This window comes from Natrix helvetica (genome assembly GCF_964273705.1).
Source record: "Natrix helvetica genome assembly, chromosome: Z".
NCBI lineage: Eukaryota > Metazoa > Chordata > Lepidosauria > Squamata > Natricidae > Natrix > Natrix helvetica.
This window is the reverse complement of record NC_138554.1, coordinates 112066013-112079874: the sequence shown is the minus strand read 5'-3', so window position 1 is coordinate 112079874 and position 13862 is coordinate 112066013. Positions and strand designations below refer to the sequence as shown.

Below are 13862 nucleotides of genomic sequence, written 5' to 3'. Positions count from 1 at the left end.
AACAACTGACTCTTATGAGATCCGTTTTCAATCTATCCTGTCTATTCAAATTCTTATAATCCTTAGACAATGAAAACCGTTGAGAGATCCTAAGAAGACCAGCAGTAGCACATTCTCCACACCTATGTGCCTCCACAATTCATCCACTAATGACCAATACAGATTTCATCCCATGCCCGCATCTGAACCCTGACTTAAAAGTGTCCAAATAACTTGCTTCTTATACAATCCTTTGCAGCTTACAATTACTTTCTACCATCTTCTATCAAAGAGAAGTCTGGATGCTATCTAGATTCTAAGAGAGGCCTTTTCAGGAAGGGAGTGTATGACCTCCTCTTTCAAGGCAGCTCGTACTACAGCATACCTTCTTCTAACAAAAAGCTGACAATCTCTCTATAATCCATCTACAAACCTAACTTCTGTGGAAGAATTCAGTTTAGGCAGGGGATTAATTCATAAGCAGTGATCTACATACTACAAAGCATCTTATCCATTTCCTCATTTCCTGAAAAATACTCCACTTAATATGGCACGGTTCCGTTACTGTTTCCTCCAGATTCTCCCTAAATGAATCAAAATTTGGCTGAATTTAAACATTATTACTGGTGAAATATTATCAAGAACTGTCAGCACTTTGCTGCCACTTACGATAACATGGAAGAAGGGTGGATCAACCAGTATCCCAGGTACTGGGATAATGCAACAAGGGCAAAAAGTAATATTTGCCACTGATTATTATGTTATAAGCACAAATATGAGTCTGTTTTCAGCTATTTATAGGAAACAACCAATAGAATTATTATCTAAACTTCCAAGGCATCAACACTCCTGAACTCAACTGCTTATTTCCTTGGGCTTGTGTGGTTAGTGCTTGAGACTGACAAAAGATGCAGCTTGTTAAAGAAGCAACAAACACAAAGAGCGTGCTCATGCCTTATTCGGGACAGTTTCAGTTCAGAATTATTGCAGTTTATTAAAGTTCTTTTTAAAAAAAACAGGGGGAAATATACTGAAGTATTTAGGGCAATTTCTATGGAATTACCTTTTAATTCTTAGATAAGACATATTGAAGTTTATTTCATCAAGTACTTTATTTAGTTATACTTTTATTAATTAGCCCATTGCTACAATTATCAAGATCAAACAGCTAATTTAGCTGTCAATATTTACTTTCAATTGATAATCTACAACAGTGCATACCCTTATTAAGATCAAACAAAATGACCCATACCTTTACAAATAATAATTCAATAATAGTAATCAATACATTATTTGCTGACAGATGCCTAGTAAGACCCAAAGACTAATGTATTCCAAGTCCTATTACTTCTATGGGAAAACAAGAACAAATGAAAACAGAAGCAACAGCTGCAGCAATTGGCCCAAACAAGAAAAGGAAAATATTTTAGTAATTAGAGAGGAAGAAAGTTAAAGACTTCCAGACTGACACGTTAAGTAACCTTTAACCAAGACTGCATTTGACACTTTGGAGTGCAAAATTATGGCAAAATTATGCAAAGTGGGCAAGGCTGACACTTTCCATTTATTGAGAAAGAATCAGTATTTTTTAAAAAATAATAATGTAAATTGACTTTCATTTTTAAGGAGGGGGAAGATACCAGCTCAGAAAATGGAAAACCCCAATACTTCTTTTTGACAAAAGGGAATTCCAGAGACTGCAAATAAATTGTCAATGGAAGACATGTGATTTACACATGGACTAAGCAAACACTTGAATCAAATAGAAACCATTGCAGACTAGGAGAAAAAGAATACTGAGATACTGAGAATAGGCCAAGTATCAGCATAAAAGACACTGAAAAGCAGATAAAATTATGAGAAAAATAATCCTTATGGCTCCAGTCTACCAAATTTGAATGTGAGACAATAACTCCAAATAGCAATATAGTAAGTTAACCAAAATTCAAGATCATTTTTTTAAAATAACATCATGTATTCTTCATTAATTTGCATAATTCCTGCTTATTCTGGTTTTTCAGACAGATAGGATAAATGTCCTCCTACGTAATGGAGAATATGTGCTATGTTAATACATTCTCAGTAAAAAGATTGGATAAACGAAAGCAATGGCAACTTTTTTCCTTTGAAATCTATCTGCACCATAGGTGTTTAGGGATTAGCATTAAACTCCAAGAGAGCAGGAAGGATTTAAAGGTCAATTTAATTAGCTTCTTCTAATCTCCAATCTTTTCTACTTCTCACTGGTATATTAATATCGTTAAATTATAATGCTTAATTTTTCGAAAAATGAAAATATTTTTATACAACTATGTAACCTATTTAATCTATATGCTATCATGTATGCTAATAGTTGATATTAAAAGGGGTTTCAACAAAACTAAAGTTTTTTTTAAAAAAGAGGTCAAACATATAAAAGTAGGAATGAATAAAATTTTAAGCTGAAATTATTAAGCCAAATAATATCTGAGTAGGGAGAGGGTAATTTGAAATGGAACTTCCATGGTATAGGGGCGCAGACACATGCACACACACAAATGTTTCTGCTAATGTCTAGTTGTACAATGCTCCATACTACTCAATTTCCTTACTAGAACTTTACTACACATCTCCAAACCCAAAATATGAATCTGATATTTAAGGGACATGTGCATCATTTTTGTCATGTAAATGATTATCTATCGTCTTTGAGAGGCGTAACAAAAAAGCAAATAGGATCTCCTGGAGTTGTAAATGGAATAATCCCCTAGAAAGATAAAATGAAGGCACTAAGCCTGAAAGAATGTGGAATATTTTTTTAAAAAATCTAGGTTTCTCCGATTCCAAGCTAAAGTACCGCTACAATTGTAGGAGATTCCAGATAGCACTGCTGTTGACCAACCAAGGAATTCTGAGATGTATCACTACAACTGCGCAAAAACAGAGTGGAGTGGAGTGGGGTAGGTTAGGGTAGGGTAAAGTACAACTGTGTACAACTTCTCTATAATAAAGAAGTCACTACAATCACTACAATTGTGCAATAATAGAGTAGTGTAGTGCACTGCAGGGTAGAGTAGAGTAGGGTAAGTAACTAAGTAACCCTCTATCGGCAGTCCTTGATTTATGACCACAATTGAGACCAAAATTTTCATTGCTAAGCAAGGTAATTTTTAAGTGAATTTTTCTCCATTTTACAACCTTTTGCCACAGTTGTTAAGTGAATCATTGCAGTTATTGTGAGTTGTGTGGTCATTAAGCGAATCTGGTTGCCCCAATTGACTTGCTGGAGGCCAGTTAGAAAGGTTACAAATAGTAATCACATGACCCCAGGACAGTGCAACAGCAATAAATACCTACGGGGATCAGTTATCAAGTGCCCAAATTTTGATCATATGACTATGGGAATGCTGCAATAGTCGGAATAGCAATAGCATTTAGACTTATATACTGCTTCATAGTGCTTTACAGCCCTCTCTTAGCGGTTTACAGTGTCAGCATGTTGCCCATAACAGTCTGGGTCTTTATTTTACCAACTGATGGAAGGCTGAGTCAATTTTAAGCGTGAAAACCAGTTGTAAGTCACTTTTTCAGTGCTGTTGTAACTTTGAATGGTCACTAAATGAATGGTTCTGAGGACTACCTGTATAATACAAACCTTTTCAATTTGCTTCTTTCCTGATAATTCCCATCACTCCTAAGGAAATGGCAGTTGAAGAAACTAAGTGGAACTGCAATCCTGAAAAACTGCAGGGAGCCAGATTCAGGGGTGCATGGATAGGAAATGATAATGTAATAAAACTGTAAATGGTCCTGGGTTTTTTTTCTTTTTTCTTTTGGGAAGATTTAAAAATGCTAAAAATCAGTCAATTGTCTGCTTTCACAATATAATAAATGCCGAGAAGCAGTTTAGCACACTTGACTTGCAAAATATGCAGAGAATGTGGCCTTTTTAACCCTCTCCTCCCATGAACAAATTTGTTGTTCAGGACTTAAAAGGGAATTACACTCTTGACTTTGAGAGATTAAAAAAAATGTAATAAAAATCCAGAAGGTAGAATTGTCAATACTATGAAAAAAGGTTGAAGAATGACTCTAAATACTGAGACTACAAAGGCAGATTGCCGGGCAAAGCAACTTGTTTCCAAATGATACATTATTTGTAAGCATACTGATTATATCCAGGAAGCCTTTTGCTTGAGAAAGGTCAAAGTCTTCTGCTAATGACTGTCCTACTTTTATGATAGTGCTCTGACAGCTATTGATTAGGTCCCTCAGTAGTCTGAAAATACATTAATCAGCTCAAATCAAAATCATATAGCCTTTTCAGTTCATGCAAAGATTTGAATAATTAACAGTTTGCAACATCTTCAGAAAATAGATGGGTAGAAAACTCAAGAATGCTACTTTAAGTATTTGTGATTTACAAAAGAACAGAATAAAACTAGGCATGACCTACTTAGAATAGATGTCCTTATATAGAAATTAAATGTGAAAATTTTCAGAATTTAAACTATTAAAAAGGAAGTGTGTTAAAAAGATCATTAACAGCACTATTTTGCATTTTGTCATATAAAGCTTCAAGTACTTCAACAAAATGAATTTCCACTTGAAGGCAACGGACACAGATTATCATCCACAGACTATCATTGAACAGCAGTGTAGGAACCCATCATGTCTGGAACAACTTATCAAGAATTATGTATTGATATTCCAAAGACATCTGGGGAAAGCAGTTGTTTTAATTACATTGACATGGATTATTAAGCAACCTGGGAAATCTGCCATTTTGCTCATGTTTGCCCTGAATTGTTCTATGCTAAAAGCATAGCTGACAATTAAATTAGGTTTGGTATTCCCAAGCCACAGTTTCTCAAGTATTTAAAATCAGAGTTGTCATAAAAAATAGGTATAAAGAAAACCTGAGTGGGAAACCCACCTAGCTCAAAGGCAAAAAGTTCTGGTTGTCTCTGTTTGAAAAGGTCAGGAGTAGCTGGTGATCAGAAAGGCTAATACTGGGCCAAATTGAACAGCAGTAAAGATATAAAGAAAACATCATAAATTCAATTCACTACGTTTGCATACAAAAGAGTTACCTAAGATAGTATTTTGTTGGAGATTTCAGATAAATAATTGTTGATACCACTCACTCACTGAGTGACAGACAAAAGTCCACCCCTGTTCGTGTTCTTGCTTTTAATCTTTAACTGTTGTTAATTTTAATGTTTTTGTATTTATGCTTTTATATTATTATAAGCTGCCCAGAGTCACTCAGAAAAATGAGATAATAATAATAATAATAATAATAATAATAATAATAATAATAATAATAATAATAATAATAATAATAATAATAATAATAATAATAATAATAATAATAATAATAAATATTTATTTCTTAGCCGCACCCTCTCCCGAAGGACTCGGGGCGGCGTACAATGAAACATATGAAATAAATATGGACAAAACAAACATATAACAGAGACATATACCGAGACAAACACAAGGAGGAGGTCGGCTGATAAATAAAACAATTAAAATACAGTATTTAAAAACCCCTAGATAATTAAATATAATTAAAATACCCAGTAAAAGCCCGTCAGGAGCGATATGGTTAGATCAAAGTTGAGCCAGGCCAGCTGCTTGGAATAGGTGGGTCTTAAGCTTAATACGAAAGGAGCGGAGGTCAGAGGTATTCCTAATATCCGGAGGGAGGTCATTCCACAGGGCTGGGCCCGCCACAGAGAAGGCTCTACTCCTAGGCGCCGGCCCCCGACACTGTCTTGTGGACGGCACCTGGAGGAGGCCCTCTCTGTGCGAGCGGATTGGTCGCAGGGATGTATGGGGCAGAATACGATCCCGCAAGTAACTAGGTCCTGAGCCATGGAGCGCTTTAAAGATTATTATCAAAACCTTGAAACGCACCCGATAGACCACAGGAAGCCAGTGCAGCTCGCGCAGGAACGGTGTCACATGGGAGTACCTAGTACTCCCCATAATTACCCGCGCGGCTGCGTTCTGGACCAACTGTAGCCTCCGGGTGCATTTCAAGGGAAGCCCCATGTAGAGAGCGTTACAGTAGTCCAAGCGAGACGTCACCAGCGCATGAGTGACTGTGCGTAAGGCGTCCCGGTCCAGTAGGGGGCGCAATTGACGCACCAGGCGAAACTGGTGGAACGCCCCCCTTGCCACGGCTGTCACATGGTCATCCATGGACAGCCGGGCATCCAGGAGGACGCCCAAATTGCGCGCCCGCTCCACGGGGGCAAGTTGAATGCCCCCAATGGCCAATGATGGAATTAATTGGCTGAACCGGGGAGCTGGTACCCACAGCCACTCCGTCTTGGAGGGGTTGAGCTTGAGTCGGTTGTCATCCATCCAGATCCGTATGGCTTCCACACACCGGGACATCACTTCGATGGCCTCGTTGGGGTGGTTCGGGGTGGAAAAGTACAGCTGAGTATCATCAGCGTACAGATGGTATCCCACCCCGAAACCACGGATTATCTCACCCAGCGGCTTCATATATGTGTTGAAGAGGAGTGGCGAGAGGACCGACCCCTGTGGCACCCCACAAGTAAGGGGGCGTAGGGTCGACCTCTCTTCTCCTGCCAGCACACGCTGCGTCCGGTCAGAAAGGTAGGAGCCGAACCACCGCAAAATGGTGCCCCGGACCCCCAGCCCCTCCAGCCGGCGCAGCAGGATACCATGGTCGATGGTATCAAAAGCCGCCGAGAGGTCTAATAGGACCAGGATAGAGGAACAACCTCTGTCTCTGGCCCTCCAGAGATCATCCACCAACGCGACCAAGGCCGTCTCCATGCTGTGACCGGGGCGGAAGCCGGACTGGCGCGGGTCTAGATAATCATTTTCCTCCAGATGTCGTGGAAACTGGTAGGCCACCACACTCTCTACAACCTTCGCCAAAAAGGGAAGGTTGGAGACAGGACGATAATTGGCCAGCTCCAAAGGGTCCAGGGAAGGCTTCTTGAGCAAGGGTCTCACCACCGCCTCTTTCAAGGCGGCCGGGAGAGACCCCTCGCTCAGCGAAGCATTCACTAGGCCCAGGAGCCAGTCTCGTGTAACCTCCCAGGATGCCAGTACAAACCAGGAGGGGCACGGGTCCAATAAACATGTGGTGGGTCGCAGTCGTCCACGCAATCTGTCCAAATCCTCGATGGCAACCAAGTCAAACTCCTCCCAGATCGATACCTCAAGACTCGCCATGGACGTCTCCATTGGATCACTGACAGGAACCCAATCTCTCCGGATTTGAGCGATTTTATCCTGCAGATATTTACCAAATTCCTCTGCCCTGCCCTGTAGGGGGGCCTCCCGCGGCCTCTGAAACAAGAGGGAGCAGGACACCCGAAACAGGGCGGCAGGGCGGTTCTCCGCGGATGCAATGAGAGTGGCACAATATTGGCGTTTGGCCACTCTCAATGCCACAAGGTACGTCCTTAAATGGGCTTGTGCCTGTGTTCGATCAAATTCGGAGCGAGAGGATCTCCAACGACTCTCTAGACGTCTCTTGCGGCACTTCATCACCCTTAGCTCCTCGGTAAACCAAGGGGCTAGGGTGGATCGTTGCCGCCGGAGAGGCCGCAAAGGCGCCACCCGGTTCAAGGCCCCGGTAGTTGCATTATTCCACGCAACTACCAGGTCCTCTACCCGGGGGCGGGTCAAGGTTACAGGAGGTGGCCCAAGCTCCGTCTGGAACCTATCAGGTTCCATCAGGTGCCTGGGGCGGAACCATCTGGAACTTTCCGGTTCCGCCTCCCCGCAGCGGGAGGTAGCACCAGGGAAGTCAAGACGGAGGAGTGAGTGATCTGACCATGACAGGGGAGTGATGGTTAAGTCCCCTCCTCCCAGATCACTCAGCCACTGGCCAGAGACAAAAACAAGGTCCAGAGTGTGTCCTCCCTCGTGTGTCGGGCCCTGAATCATTTGAGTCAGGTCCATGGCTGTCATGGAAGCCATGAACTCCCGAACCCCCTCTGATGCTTCTCCATCGATGGCAGGTTAAAATCCCCCATCACTAAAAGTTTGGGGGTCTCAACCGCCACCGATGCGATCAGCTCGAGGAGTTCGGGCAGGGCCGCTGATGTATAGCGAGGAGCCAGGTATACTATCAGCAGGCCCAACTGTCTCCCAGGCCCCCATTTCACAACAAGGGATTCACATCCGGACGTCTGTGGCACAGTAGACTCCCTCGGCTCTAAGTCCTCCCGAATAATTGCTGCCACCCCACCGCCCCTTCCCTGGGCCCGGGGCTGGTGAAATGCTCGGTAGCCTGGTGGGCACATTTCGACGAGGGGAAGACCTCCCTCGTGGCCCAACCAGGTCTCCGTTATTCCCGCGAGGTCCGGCTCCCCCTCTAAAATTAGATCGTGAATGAGGGATGGGCAGCATATAAACAAACAAACACACAAAAAATGCTTCTTCAAAATATATGCTTTTACAATGTCCTATACTTACTGTACTACATTTTGGGAGAAAGTAGACGATAGATAGTCCAAAACGTATGACTACAATGGAGAATGGAATTTTGGTGGCTGAGCAATGTGGTTGTTAAAGAAGTCATCAACTATTTTTATCATAGTTAAGTAAATCATATGATTGTTAAACGAATCTGGCTGCCCCAACTAACTTTGCTTGTTGAAAGCTGGTGGGAGGTTACAAATTGCAATTATGTAATTGGATGACACTGCAACTGGTTGTAAACAAAAGTCAATTGTCAAGCCCGCAAATCACAATCAAGTGATCAGACGGGTGGTGCGATGATCATAATTTTGAAGACAGTTTTTAAGTCACTTTTTTCAGGACCATCATAATTGAACCATTGTAATATTATGGTGATAAGTGGAGGATTGCCTGTATGCAAATGTGATTATGTGACAAAAGATAAAATTTTCAGAGGATAACATTCTCTCTAATTCCATGGTATATGGAATTTAACAATTGGACAATGTAAATGGATTCCTAATGCCTTTACCTTGGCAAAAATACTGCAACACTGGAAAGATAAATGCATGCCCCCATTCATTCAATGGATCGAAGATCTCATTATACTGGTCACCTACGTACAGATTGCCTACAGACATAGACTTTGTATGGATAAGCACAATGAATTATGTGACTCATTCATACAAAATAAGGTTGAAAAAGCCATGATAATTACATAACTGTATTAGAAATATATACATTTTGCATAATATTTGCATTTGATAATTAGAATTAAAATTGTTTACTATTATAACCACATTTCATACTTCTGTTTCCTTTTTTCTGTTGTGTTTTTGTCACTTTTTATAAGTATTTGTTGTGCATTTTTTTGATGATGTATGCTAGCATAAATACTCCATCTTTTCTTTTTCTGTTATTATTTTAAAAGCAATACAAATAAATATTTAATTTAAAAAAAGATTTAATATAAAAGCAAAACTGTAAATTCAGTTCACATGAATTACCTTCTCTCTCAGATTAAAAATGAAACCTCCTTTGTCTACAACAAAAGACACTGTGTATATCAAATGAAATCTCACTGTTCTATTCCTCCAGAAAGTTTTTTCCATGAGATTTGAGGATGAAAGAAAAATCCATAGGTAAGGAACCAATGTTTGTTGCATAGATTAAATGTACACAAGAGTGCAACCTTTTTTTAAAATGATCCAGTTTGAAGTATGTGCAAACAGACACTCAATGAGACTTCAAAGGTACTTAAGAAACAAGTTTAAGCTAAACTTGGACTGCAAAAGGAAATGGAAAACTAGATGGGTTATTTGCATTTATCTTTAGATAACATTTCCGAAAAGATACGATGACCACATATTTTTTATACAGTCACAATTCCCAATTTATTTGTAAAGACAATTATAAACACAATATGATAAAATAATAGTAATTATCAGATGATATTAGCAAACAATGAAACTAGAGGAAGGGGCAATCCCACTGGTAATTCAAGAAGAGTTGCAGAGCAAAAGAAGAAAGAGTCTTCTCTGCAACTAAAAGGAAGGAAGGAAGGAAAGAAAGAAAGAAGGAATGACCATTGTCTTACCTGAAGGATCGTTTTCAGGGCGCTGCAAAGGAGAGTTCAAGCAAGGGTTAAATACAGCCAATCTGCCCAGAACTGAATTGAAACTTTAAACCACGCCTCCTGTGCTGCTTATCTTCAGATTTTTTCAATGAAGACATGGAACTGCTGTGCGCTGAGAAGTCCAACAATGGAAACAAGTCAATAATAAAAAAAGCAACCGTAACCGTAACGTTTGAACCATCACCAGCGGAGCCAGACCCCAGGGTGGGGTGGACTCTCCTTCGCAGCGCCTTGAAAACGACCCTTCAGGTAAGACAATGGTCATTTTCCAGGGCACTGCTCTGGAGAGTCCAAGCAAGGGACATGCCCAAGCTAATTGTCACTAGGGCGGGAAGCCACAGCATTCAAAGTCTCTCCGCTGGTGTGAATGCCTTGAAGAACACACCTCCTGAACGCCCCTTCTGCTGATTCAAAGGTGTCCAATTTATAATTTTGGACAAATGGAGACAACGAAGTCCAAGTAGCCGCCTTGCAGATTTCCTCAATCGGAGCCTGGGTCGCCCAGGCTGCCGTGGTGGCGGCGCTCCTAGTCGAATGTGCTGTAATGTTGTGAGGCACAGGTTTGGACTGCAGGACATGAGCAAGGGCAATGCAGGCTCTCAGCCACCCACCGATTGTAGAGGAGGACACTTTCCTGCCCTGGGAAGCCGGCTGGAATGATAAGAAGAGCGATTCAGAGCGTCGAAACCCCGCCATGAGCTTGATGTACCTGCGAATCGTCCTGCGCACATCCAGCAAGTGCCAGCGTCTCTCCCTCGGGTGTCTAGGATGCGGACAGAAGTCCGGTAGTACCACCTCCTGGGCTTGGTGGAACCAGGAGTTGATTTTGGGGATGAACGATGGGTCCAGCCTGAGAATTACCCTGTCCTGTCGAATCAGGCATAAGTCCTCTTTCATGGACAGGGCAGCTAACTCCGAAATACGACGAGCTGAGGCGATGGCAACCAAAAAGACTGTCTTAAATGTCAGATGTTTGAGACTGGCAGTCCTAAGTGGTTCAAATGGTGGGCCGATAAGAGCTTGCAGCACTACCTTGAGGTCCAGGAAGGATATCTGTGAACTACTGGGGGTCTCAGGTTAGTCGTGCCCCTGAGAAAACTGCGAATGGCAGGATGTCGGCCGAGCGAGGAATGACCATCGGGAGCCAGAATGGTGGAGATAGCCGCCACCTGACGCCATAGAGTGTTAGGTGACAGGCCCTTGTCCAAACCATCTTGCAGGAAATCCAGGATGACAGGGACTGAGGCTGAGGAGGCTGAAGATCCCTGAGCAGAGCACCAGCTGGCGAAGGCTCTCCAGGTAGCGTCATAGATCCGGGTCATGGACAGATGCCTGGACGCTTGGATGGTGCAGATCACTTTGGCCGAGAGACTGCCTCTGCTCAGGAGATTCCTCTCAAGTGCCAGACGGCTAGTTGCAGCCACTGGGGCTCCGATGTTGGAGAGCTCCCTGGCTGAGGGAGATCTCCTGCGGAGGAATCTGCCACGGTGGTTCGATGGAGAGACTCACCAGGTCTGCAAACCAGGTTCTCCTGGGCCAAAACGGTGCCACCAGCAGTACTTCCGCCTCCTCCGACAGGATCTTCCGGATGACTCTGGGAAGTAGAGGCAATGGAGGGAAGGCGTACAGTAGTCCCCGCTATGGTAGCAGGCTGCGCCCATTGCTTTTGGACCATGTTGAGGAATAGTTTGGGAACTGGGACTATCTCCTGGGCTGACACTGGTTCCTCCAAAAGGTCACCAGATAGATCATCTGGGTCCTGGGTCGTCAGAGCCAAGGGGGTAGGCCCCATGCGGGTCGCTACCTTAGCTTTATCCAGGATGGTTTTGAAGTTGGCCAATTTAAATAGGCCTGAAAAGGTAGGCTTTTCGGAAAAACCACCTTCATCCCCCAAGAACTCGGGCTCCTGCCTAGGTAATAAGTCCTCCTCCTCTTCCCAGGCTGAATCCTCCGAAGCTAGGGAGGAATGGGGGGACTGAGGAGGCTGGGAGAAGGATGCAATACTGGGAGCTGCCTGGGGCTCCAGATGACGGATCTTGAGAGTGTGTTTGCCTCTCTGTTGCATGCCCGCTTCAATGCCCTGAGAAATAGCTCTGTTGATGACCTCTTGCATTTCCGCTGAAAGGTTGGGCTCCTGGTCCTCGACTGGGCGAAGCCTGGGCCCGGGCCTGGGAGGTGGAAGTTGTGGTGCCAAGGGCTCTACAGGGGCTGGCCCCTCCTCCAGGTTCGAAGGACAGGCGAAGAGGTCGGCCTGATCTGCCATAGAGGGGCCTGGTGAGGCTGCCATGGCCAAAGAAGCCGTGGGCGAGAATTCCTGGCCTTCCCCCTCGCTATCAGAGATAGGTTGGGCTTGGGGAACCTCCCCGGAGGATTCCTGAGGGTCCACCAACTGGGAAGCCTGAGCCTGTTGTTAGGCCTTGGAAAAAAGTTTTTTAGGGCCTTCTGGCGACGTATGGCATCCTTATCCTGCCCCGATCCCTGTTTAGGCCCGGGTTTGGAGTAAGATTTGGTGCCCCTAGTGGCCTCCCTGGCAGCCTTGCCAGCCTGCCTGGCGAAGGCTCTGGAGGAAACCCCCATTGGTTCAGGGTTTTCTGGGGTCTGATCTGCCATGGCATTAATAAAGGGCCTTAAACGAGACAGGTAGGGAACCACCTCCACTCACCACCTCACAGTAGCCCACCGCAAGCCAAATGCTCAGGAAGAGACACAGAAGGTTGCAGGAAGAGTTTTTGCCAGGCAGGATTATGGCGTGAGCAAATCCAGTTCCCAGCGCCTGCAGGAAAGTAAGGTTGCGATCCAGGCGACCACAAGCACTTGCCACTTCAGTCCGAAAGGCTGGGTGCCCAGATTGCCGGTCCGACCGGTCAATGAGGTCTCCACGCGGCTCCTGCTATGAGTCAGGCTTCAGCAGCTGCGGCATGCAGTTAAATTGAAATCGAAAACGAAAACGAAACAGGCGGCTCCAAATGGAGAACGAGACTCCCTGCCGCCTCTCCAAACTCTTTAAAGGTTGCTGCTAATGCTTAGGAAAGCGCTGAGGGGTCGCGCTGAATGCCGGCTTGTAAAAAGCATGGACGACAACAACGGGCTCTCAGCGGGGATTCCCTCCTGCAGCAGAGTTGCTGCGGCAGCGCTGGCATCAGCAGTCCAACCCACGCACCTCCCCAATAGCTGTCTGTGACCCTGCGGAGCCCGTGTAATAACGGGACACCGGGAGGATCAAGGGTGAGAGAAAGGCCAAATTGGATTAAAGTAAATTTATCTCACTAAGCCTGCTCCAACAAATAACACGATCTTTCCTTTCTGTAATATAATTGAGAGTCCAAGCAATCTATTAGAATTGAAGAGAAACTTAAAGCGCGTCCACTGGGCTAGCTGAATTGAAAAAAACTGAAGATAAGCAGCACAGGAGGCGTGGTTTAAAGTTTCAATTCAGTTTTGGGCAGATTGGCTGTATTTAACCCTTGCTTGGACTCTCCAGAGCAGCGCCCTGGAAAAGGAAAGAAGGAAGGAAGGAAGGAAGGAAGGAAGGAAGGGAGGGAAAGAAAGTGTAAATCATATTTTAGCTTCATACCAAAAGTTCACTTCTAATGTATTTGAGAATACTCTGAAATTTACTTCAAAATTCTACATTTTAATCATACCACTTCCACAATTGAGAAGGACACAATGCCGGCAAATTATAGATGCTTGAGTCCAACACATTCTGCAGCAGAACAGAACTGGCTTCTTCTTACCTATGACTTGCTATAAGCACTACCTAACTATGACTTGTTATATGCACTTCTCATTAGAACCATAAGGGTTT

At 43.8% G+C, this 13862-nt stretch overlaps 1 protein-coding gene across 1 annotated transcript in view; it reads right to left on the bottom strand.

The window, feature by feature from the left end:
* Positions 1-13862, bottom strand: part of PIP4K2A (phosphatidylinositol-5-phosphate 4-kinase type 2 alpha) — an 86376-nt gene that overhangs the window by 39839 nt on the left and 32675 nt on the right. The window lies entirely within an intron of this gene.